General features: G+C 37.8%; 1 non-coding gene across 1 annotated transcript; it reads right to left on the reverse strand.

Moving 5' to 3' along the window:
• Positions 1-5,638: 5,638 nt before the first annotated feature.
• LOC139438434 (U6 spliceosomal RNA) lies at positions 5,639-5,745 on the reverse strand. The gene has a single exon (XR_011648109.1). It is a non-coding gene; the product is annotated as a U6 spliceosomal RNA (small nuclear RNA).
• Positions 5,746-10,081: the final 4,336 nt, after the last annotated feature.

The following is a 10,081-nucleotide window of genomic DNA, read 5'->3' on the forward strand; positions in this document are numbered from 1 at the left end:
CCTGGGAGTTATGTCCTACCCTGGGGCGAAGGCAATGCATTTACATGCTGAGTTTTGCTTAGAGAGTGGCCACAATTGAGCAACATGGAGGAACTCAGGAGGTAAATTTTAGGTACCCTGCAGCTCTAGGCCTAGTTCATATTTCAGGCACACAGGCTCATAAGCATAGTAATCAGTATCAAGGACTCATTTTTGCATCATCCTTCCTTATTGGTCTTTGCCATTGCACTTGCGGGTTGTTGTTGTTCCATTTGGGAATGTGATAGAGCTCCCCTGGGCTAGGAACTCAGCACTCCCTCAGTTGTCGTTTTTAACTGTAACCACTATGAAAATATACAAACATTTTTTTGTACCCTGTATACATGCCCTGGAGAACTCCCTACCAACCATGTGCCCCCCATCAATAACACCCCACACCAGTGTTCCTCCCCTGCCATAGTTGAACCTCTCTGTGGTCAAAAACTTCTTCAAAAATGAAGTCTAATATATTGCCAGGTTCCAGTAATAGTAAAGTGGAATATAGTGATGGGTTTAGAGGTTAGACATAGAATACATAATAATTTATAAAAATTAAATAAAGTAAAAATAAATTGGGGTATCATAAAATGAAAAAGCTTTGTTTTTGATGTTTTGCCTTTCATCACTGCAATAGGTGTTGCCCTGTATGTACAGTGGCAAGGCAATTTCCTTCATTTCTGCCTCAGTGTCTATATTCTTTCTTTTTTTTTCTTCCAAATATTAGTTTTGTCTTTAAAAAAGCTTTAGACTCCAGTAATTCACATATATAATATAGGGTACTCCCACATATCCAACATCAAACATTTCATCCCTTCCCCAGCAAAGATATTTTCACAAGTTCATATTATATTTGCTGCAGCTGATGTACAGATACTGAAATATAGCTTTCAACCAAGCTTCCATTTTGGTTTACATTATGGTTTATATTTTAGACTACAATTTTCTAAATTTTCAGTTATCTTATGTTTTACATTATGGTTTACATTTTAACCTATAGACTTTTATATATTTTTGGTGTAATTTAACATGTCCTATATTCATCATTGCATGATCTTGTGGAACACTTCCATTGTTCCACAGTTACCCTGATTCCATCTATTCGATACCTCTCTACCCCTCCCCATAGCACCCCCAGTGACAAATATTCTTCATTACTTGAAGGACCATAGTCACAGATACTTGCAACAATGGTGAGGTATTGACATACTCAACTGTTCTAACCCATTGGGAGCCACCAATTCTCTCAAGAGACGCAATTCCTTCTGTTTGAGAACACCAGTCCTCTCCAGGATGTGGGTATTCCTTCATACTCATTATATAGGTCTCCACCCAGTGATATAACCCACGATGACAAAATGAGCACTCACACACTCCCTAGAAACCTACCTTGTGTCAGGTGCCCCCCTTAAACATCTTAAACAGTTAAACTTCCTTATTATATTTTCTAATGAGTTTTCTCAACATACCTGACAATCTCCTATGTCCAAAGGTTCCCCTACCATTTCCCCAATTTCTTGGACCATCTGACCGATGCACCCATTCCTAAACCAGCTCAAGCCCTCAAAGCTCTACCCAAAGGTATCTCTATGCCCCCATTTTATCCCTTCTCTCTACAAATACTACCTCCAGGTTATCATAGATTTCACCCATGTTGGTAATTCTTAGAATAGTTTTCAGGACACAGTTTTTCATGACATGACAACCACATTTCCCTTGTCAGTTACACTATTTTACTCTGAGGCTTACCTGAAAGTGCATATGGCCAGCTGCAGGTCAAAGCTTCATCTTTAGGGGAAAAGAAAGATGTAACTAGGAGAGGTTTACATGAGAAGCAAGGCAAATATAACAATTAGGTTCTACATGTCAATTAACATAACCCTTGGAAAAAGGTAAACATGGAGTAAGATCAAGTGTCTCAAAGGACAGGGCCTTGGAACATTTTGAACTTTATATAGGTATATACTTCTGTGGGATATAAATGTGTCCTTGTTGCCATTGGTATACCTTCTGGATAGAGGGTTTTCCTTGCTGCCAGGTTACTACCCCCAAAGTACCTTAAAAAATATTAAACTATGGACCTATTGTGATTAGTGATGGAAGAAATTGTAACATTGATGTGGAGAAAGTGGCCACAGTAGCTACTGAGAGTAAGTAGAGGGAAGAAGAGATACGCTGTGGGGGCATTTTCAGGACTTGGAGTTGTCCTGGGTGGTACTGCAGGGACAGATGCTGGACATCGTATGTCCTGCCATGGCCCACTGGGTGGACTGGGGGGTGAGTGTAAACTACAATGTAAACCACAATCAATGTGGTGCAGCAGTACTCCAAAATGTACTCGCCAAATGCAATGAATGTCCCATAATGAAGAAAGAGATTGTTGATGTGGGAGGATTGGGGTGAGGGGGGTGGGGCATATATAGGGACCTCATATATTTTTTAATGTAACATTATTTTAAAAAGAGGAAATAATTAAAAATATGCAATATTCAATTTCCCACCTGGGAAATTCCTGCCATTTCCCCAAATAATAGAGCTAAAAGCTCTGGACTATATAAAATTGCCTAGTAAAAGAAAACAGGATAATAAACCAAACCCTCAACCTAAATGCTTGTACCTGTACTATTATTCCTATAATAAACTATGCCTAAATATAACTAATGAGTAGGAGTCACCTCCTGAACACCTACTTGCTCAAGTATGGCCTTTCTCTAAGCTGTACTCCTTTAATAAAGTCACTACCTTCCTCAAAGCATGGGTCATGTTGTTCCAGACATGAGTCTCCCTGGCATGGAGGGATTAGTACCAAGTGTTAATCAGTGATGCATTTGGAAAAATACCTATTCCAAATTGGGGAAATATTTAATAAAACAGTGTTTTTATGTCTAAGAGATTTCAAAGCGAGCCAGGAGATCATTCCGGCCTTTATACTTATGCAGGTGTCAGGTAGATTTTACAAAGTGCCATGTAAACAAAAAATCAAACAAAAATTTTCCCATGGCCTCTAGGGACAGCTAGACACCAAAAGCAAGTCATATGGTTACACTGGCACCTCCTTCATGGACTCTATCTGGAAAAGTAAGAAAAGCTACTACATTTATAACACATAGTTCTACCATTTATGAAACACCTAATCATGATTCTTCTTTTATTTGAAGCTTTAATCTTCAATTTACTTGTAAGTATTTTTCTGAAAACCTTAAAGCTTCAGTCTGTTTCTATGCCAGTTGAAGCCTTCAAGCTAGCAGGTATATGGTGGAACTCTCATTCTCCAGTTCTTCAGCTTTGCCCTGGTCAACTGAAAATGGTGACAATGGACCAGTTTCTTCCTCAAGGAGTATCTTCAACTGCAAGCAAAACAATTCCCTTCCACTGCCCCATAATATCTATATTCCTCCTCAGCTTGAGGCACTCAGAACTGGCACTGTCCCATCAAGATTAAAAAATGAATAAAAATAAAGGGGGAATGTAACCACTGACTAAAGCATATTTGCGGTTATTGTAGTTGTAGTTACAAGAGAAACTTGTAACACTGATATAAAAAATAGGTACATAAAACAATTTTTAAAAAAGACCAAAGGTGGGGAAGGGAGTTAGTCAATTACCACTCTATACTTTACATAAATAAAACTTTAAGATCATAATGAAAAATAAATAACTTAGGAAATGGGTCCTCTAAGCATCTACTTCTTGGCACCAAGACAAGGCTAAATATAAAATGTTAAGGTAAATATTTGATTTAAAAAATGAAGATAGGATAGTCAACATTGATTAAAAGACTAGGCAAAATCCTGTATACTCTTTTCCCATCTGCTGTGAGAAGCACACCAGCTGGCTTGGGAAGATGATAAGAGGAGATAAGAGGTGAATCTGCTGAGGCTGCCCAAATTACCTAAAAGACCTGAAATAGGGAAAACTGGTCTCAGAGAAGGAGGAATCAGGCAATTAACTAGGCCTTTGCAATACACCTAAGGGAGGAGGACAGTAGGACATGCTTGGCAGGCTTTGAAAAGCATATTTAGAGCTCCCAGCAAGGTGTGGGTACTCTCTCTCAAAAAGGACTAAGAGTCATAGTTTTCCATGGTGAGTTGGTTTACCAGGGACACAAGTGAATTTCAGAGGGGAGCTCTCATATGGGCTTCCTTCTGCCCTGGGAGAGAGGGAAGTGAGGAAGGGAGAAAGCAGAAAGGACAGATTCCTAAGCAGTTTATTCAATAGCAAGGAGGAATACTTACTTGAGGCCTTGTCTGATCCATTTTGTTTTTTTTTGTTTTCTTGTCTTTCCTTCCTCTTTCTTCCCCCACCATCCTTTTATTTCATTTTTCCTCTTTTTTCTTTCATTTTATATATAAATTTCAATTAAAGTTAATTGATCACAAGAAATGTTACATTCAAAAACATTAAAAAACAAAAAAAAACATAAGAGGTTCCCACATAACCTACTCCCCACCCCCATCACGTCATTTTTGTAAATTGTATTTTTTTGAAGATAAATACATCACACAAAAAAAGTTACATTAAAAAATATAAGAAGTTCCTGTATACCCCTCCAACTCACTCCTCCCACACCAACCTACCTCATCATTGTGGCACACTCATCACACTCAGTGAACACATTTTGGGGCACTGCTTCACTACAAAGATAATAGTTTATCCCATAGTTCATATTCTACCCCAGTACATACAGTTGGTTATGGTAGGATATATAAAGTTCGGCATCTGACCCTGCAATATCATTAAGGACAACTCAAAATCCCAAAAGGCCCCCACGTCACATCTCTTCTTCCCTCTCCCTGCCCTCAGCAACTACTATGTCCACATTCTCTAAATTGATGCTAAAATTTCATCTATTACTCATCACAATAGTTTTGTAGTAGAATGTCAGTAAGTCCACTCTAATCCATATTTTATTCCTCCATTCTGTGGCCCCTGCAATAGTGATGTCCTCTCCACTTCTAGAACAAGAGGGTGTTTAGATTCCACATGGGTGATGGATGCAATTCCTCTGCTTATAGTTAAAAGCACTCTTGATTCCCTGTTGTGGTGGTTGACCATCTTCACCTCACAGTTAGTTGACTTGCGTAAGACCAATGAACCAGAGAGTAGGAATTGCTACTCTGCTGAGGCTCAAAGGGCCAGCTAGCCATGGGTAGTCTAGATATTCAAGTCTCCTGAGTATGGACCATCTCTTTTACCAACCACAGGTTCAGTAAAAGTGACAGAAGATGCATGTGTAGAAAAGGCACATCTGAGTCCAAGTCCATCACACTCAGGTGCACAAATTCCAAAGTAGGGCCCTGTGACATGGCACAAAGCTCCAAATCCATCTGCCATGACTATATACCCTATGGATCTCTGTAGCCTTCAGGAGAACCAGTATGTAGGGTTGTATGTACTTTGGCTTTTTCTGGGGTCCTGCTGAGGTGTGTGTAACTGTGACCCCTCTGGTGACCTCCTGATCCTTTTTGGAAGACCCTTAGCCATATCAACTCATTTGTCTTTGCCACTTCCCCCTTTTATTCAAGGTCAAAGAGCAGTTTTTAACACTTGATCCAACATGTAGGCTAAGATATTCTGCAGATCTGATTGACCCTTTTATTCGAGGTCTCTTTCTAGCTGCTTCTAAAAATATGAACACTTCATGAATTTGCATGTTATCCTTTTGTAGGGGCCACGCTAATCTTCTCTGAATCATTCCAATTTTAGTATATGTGTTGCTGAAGTGAGCACCCCTTTTTTTCTTTTTTCCATTCTGTATCCCTTTTTCTATTAGGTGCTGCAGGCAGAGTTTCTTGTTTGCTGTGTTTCCTCATCCTCTATATCCTCTTTTCTGTGCATACTGATTTAGGCTACCAATGCTTTCCCCTTTTCTTTACATCTATCTCTCTTCCATCTCCTGTTGTTTCTCTCATATTCCACCTCTATTGTTCAGCTCCAATTTTTCTGACTTTTATTGCTAACACCTCTAGTTTGGTTTCTATCTTTTATTCACTCTTTATGTTATTGTCTTTTCTTTTCTCTTCTCCTTTCCCCTGACAACACTGGCCTTATAACTGATACTATATTCTCCATGTTCAGTTTCTCATCTAATTGTAGGTATTCCACTTCTTTATTTTTATAAATCTACACAGCTTACACGAGTATAATATTCATTCCCATAGGTATCACATGGTTCTTCTGCCTACACTTACTATCAATACAACTGTTACACATTTTCTTTTCTAACTTCTTTTGCATTCTCTGGCCATAATATTTTCCTTCAAGAGAACTTAGACAACAACAAGGAAATAGAATAAGAAGGACAAAGTGTCAAAGAGAAGACTTAATATGCACATAAAAACAGCACCTAAATAAAAGCCTTGACTAGATGGAGAAGCTAATCAACTAAGAAACCCCATCAACATAAAAGGAATGACCAGAAAGCAACAAAAATTACAAACCATACCAATAATCAAGAAAACATGGCCCAATCCAATGAACAAACTGAAAATCAGGAAGAGGAGCAGACCATCGAACAACTAATCAAAACTCTCAAAACAAATATCATGGGCCTATTTAATGAAGTGAAGCAAGAGTTTAAGAATATTATGCAAACACTTGGGAAGCATGCAGAGGAAATTGTAAACATATGCAAAAAGATAAAGGATATGATGGTGATGAAAGGCACAATCCAAGAAATCAAAATACACTCTTGGAATGTGGACTTGGCTCAATGGATAGAGCATCTCCCTACCACATGGGAGATCCATGGTTCAAATCCAGGGCCTCCTTGACCCATGTGGAACTGGCCCGCATGCAGTGCTGATGCACATAAGGAGTGCCATGCCATGCAGGGGAGTTTCCCATATAGTGGAGCTCCATATGCAAGTAGTGCACCCTGTAAGGAGAGCTGCTGAGCATGATAGAATGTTCAGCCTGCCTGGGAGTGGCACCACACACACAGAGACCTGATGCAGCAAGATGATGCAACAGATAGAGACACAGATTCCTGGTGCTGCTGACAAGAATAGAAGTAGACACAGAAGAACACACAACAAATGGACACAGAACAGACAACTGGGGCATGGGGGGAAAGGGAGAGAATTAAATAAAAATAAATCTTAAAAAAAAATAACTCTCAGCAAATAACAGCTGATTTTAAGAGTCAGAGGAAAGAACCAGTGATGTGGCAGACAGTATATCTGAGATCAAACAGATTGTAGAACTGATTGATAAAAAGACAGAGAAAATCCAGCAGGGACTTAGGGACCTAAATGACAACACAAAATGCACAAACATATACATTATAGGCATCCAAGAAGGAGAAGAGAAGGGAAAGGACACACAAAGGGTATTGGAGGAGATAATGTCTGGATACTTCCAAAACCTAATGAGGAAGATGGAAGTACATGTCCAGGAAGCACAACACACCCAAAAAAGCATAAATCCCAACAGGCCTACCCTAAGACATATACTTGTCAAATTATCCAAAATGCTCAAGACAAAGAGAAAATACCGAAGTCAACAAAAATTTTTAAAAAAAGAGAAACATCACATACAAGGATAACATTAAGTGTTGATTTCTTATCCAAAATCATAGAAGCAAGGAGGCAGTGGTATGACATAATCAAATACTAAAGAAAAGAATTTCCAGCAAAGAATACTCTATCCAGCAAAGCTGGCATTCAAAAATGACAGACAGTTAACAATATTCACAGATGAACAGAAACTAACAAGGTATGCCAGTAAGAAACCTGTCCTTCAAGAAACACTAAAGGGAGCTCTGCAGGATGAAAGAAAAAACAGGAGAGACAGAGTTGTAGGAGAGTGTAAGAACAACTAAAAGGACAAAAATAGAGAGAGAAAAAAACATATCCAAAGAAATATGGATAATATAAGTTACTCCCTTTAGAGTAATAATAATGACTGTCAATGGAATAAACTCACCTGTCAAGGGACACAGATTGGAAGAATGAATAAGGAAATATAACTCATCTATATGCTATCTACAAGAAACCCATCTTAAACCCAAGGATTCAAGGAGGTTGAAAGTGAATGGCAGGTAAACAACCTTACAAGCAAACAATAAACAAAAAAGGTCCAGAGTAGCTATATTAATATCAGACAAAATATAGACTTTAAAAGAAAATCATTTCTGAGAGACAAAGATAGATACCACATATTATTGAAAAGGGTAATCTTTCAGGAACAAAGAATGAACATAAACATTTATTCTCCTAACCATAGCACATCAAAATACATGAGGCAAACACTGGAAAAATTGAGTGGAGGAATAGATTTATAACTACAATTATAGTGGAGTAATTTAATACACCACTATCACCATTGGACAGAACATCTCAACAGAGAATCAATAAAGAAACAAAGACTTGGAATCATATATTAGAGGAGGTGGACCTAATAAACATATACAGAACATTACACCCAAATACAGTAGGATAAACATTCTTGTCAAGCACTCATGAATCATTCCCCAAGATGGGACACATGCTAGGCCACAGAGAAAGTCTCAAGGAAATCAGAAAGATTGAAGTCATACAAAATAATTTCTTTGACCACAGTAGAGGGAAACTGGAGATCTGTAAGGACCATAGACTGAGATTAGGCACCAAGATATGGAAGCTAAGAAGCACACTGTTAGACAAACAGTGGGTGAAGGAGAATATCTCAAAAGAAATCAGTAACTACCTTGAAAGTAATGAAAATCAGTAACTACCTTGAAAGTAATGAAAATCACAACACAACATATCAAAACTTATGGGATGCAGCAAAAGCTGTTCTGAGAAGTAAAATAATAGGCATAAATTCATATATCAAAACAGAAGAAGGAGCTAAAATTAAAGACCTAACTGCACACAATGGAGAAATTATTTTTAAAAAATAAAAAAAAACTAACTGCAAAGGAAGAAGGAAGAAAGAAGTAACAAAGATCAGAGCAGAACTAAATGAAATAGAAAATAAGAAAGCACTAGAAATAATAAACAAAACAAAGAGCTGTTTCTTTGAGAAGATCAATAAAATTGACAAAACCTTAGCTAGACTAACAAAGAAAAAAAGTGAGATGATGCAAATACACAAAATAGGAAATGAGAATGAGGATATCACCATTGACCCAAAAGAAATAAAGACTATCATAAAAGGATACTTTGAAAACTGTATGCCAATAAGAAGGAAAATTTAGAGGAAATGGACAAATTCCTAGAAACACATAAGCAGCCTGCATTGACAAATGAAGGAATTGATGATCCCAACAAGCCAATCACAAGTAGAGAGAGAGAAACAGTCACTAAAAACCTCCCAGCTAGGAAGAGCTTTGGGCCAGATGGCTTCACAGTTGAGTTCTACTAAACATGCCAGAAAGGACTAACACCTATGTTGTCTAAACTCTTAAAAAATGGAAATAGAAAGAACAGTGTCCAACTCAGTCTATGATGCCAACATTGCCCTAATACCAAAGCTCAACCAAGACACAAGAAAGGAAAATTGCAGTCCAACCCCTCTAAGGATCCTAGATGTGAAATCTTCAACAAAATACTTACTAATCATGTTCAACAACACATTAAATGAATTAAACTCCATGACCAAGTGGGTTTCATCCTTGTTATTCAAGGATGGTTCAGCATAAGAAAATCATTAAATGTAATGCACCACATAAACAGAAGGAAAAAAATTAAATGATCATATCTACAGACCCAGAAAAAACATTTTGACAAAATACAGCACCTTTTCTTGATGAAAGCACTGCGGAAGATAGGAATAGAAGGAAACTGTCTGAACATGATAAAGGGTAGATATGAAAAACCCATAGCTACCATCATTTACAATTGTAAAATCTGACATCTTTCCTCCTAAAATCAGGAACAAGAAAAAGATGCCCACTATTACACCTCCTATTTAACATTGTGTTAGAAGTGCTTGCTCATGCACTGAGGTAAGGTCAGATATAAAAGTCATTCAAATAGGAAAGGACAAAGTCAAAATTTCTCTATTTGCAGATGACATGATCCTAAACCTTGAAAGCACTGAGAAATCTCCAAGAAAGCTTCTAGAAATTATAAATGAGTTT

The sequence above is a fragment of the Dasypus novemcinctus genome, chromosome Y (assembly GCF_030445035.2).
Source record: "Dasypus novemcinctus isolate mDasNov1 chromosome Y, mDasNov1.1.hap2, whole genome shotgun sequence".
Taxonomy (NCBI): Eukaryota; Metazoa; Chordata; class Mammalia; order Cingulata; family Dasypodidae; genus Dasypus; species Dasypus novemcinctus.